Below are 533 nucleotides of genomic sequence, written 5' to 3' on the forward strand. Positions count from 1 at the left end.
CTGGACTCTCCATTTCTGGCTCTAGGGGTCTAATCTGATAAATCCATTCTAACAGGCCAATTTCCCTAAGCCTCTGGTTACCTTCTTCTACATTAAACCAAGGCAGGTCTGGTACTTCATCTTGACTTAAGGTAGGTCACTGCATAATCCACGTAAGCCAACCAAATGAACTATTAGATCCTATCCTATCCTCTCAAGCTGAGACATTGAATGAAGAATCCATACTTAGTGGACCTAAATCAATAAACTAAGACTGATCCAATCTTACATTCCTTGCACCATTATCTCACACCCTCAGTAGCCATTCTCATACATATTCTCCAGGTTTCTGTCTGCACATGTTGGCAAAATCAAGTAGGTCTTTTTGAGTATAGCGTATCACCTCCTCAGTCACACTTTCTATTTCACCTCTTGGGGCTTGCTTGGACTTGATCTTTGTATGGGCCTAGCCACCAGAATAGGTGCTTGAGGCAGTTCCTGAGAGCATTCAGGAATGTTTTCCATGGCCTCTGCCTCACACAATAACCCTGCAG

The sequence above is a fragment of the Orycteropus afer genome, unplaced genomic scaffold (genome assembly GCF_000298275.1).
Source record: "Orycteropus afer afer isolate SDZICR_OR568_19922 unplaced genomic scaffold, OryAfe1.0 scaffold00232, whole genome shotgun sequence".
NCBI classification, from domain to species: Eukaryota; Metazoa; Chordata; class Mammalia; order Tubulidentata; family Orycteropodidae; genus Orycteropus; species Orycteropus afer.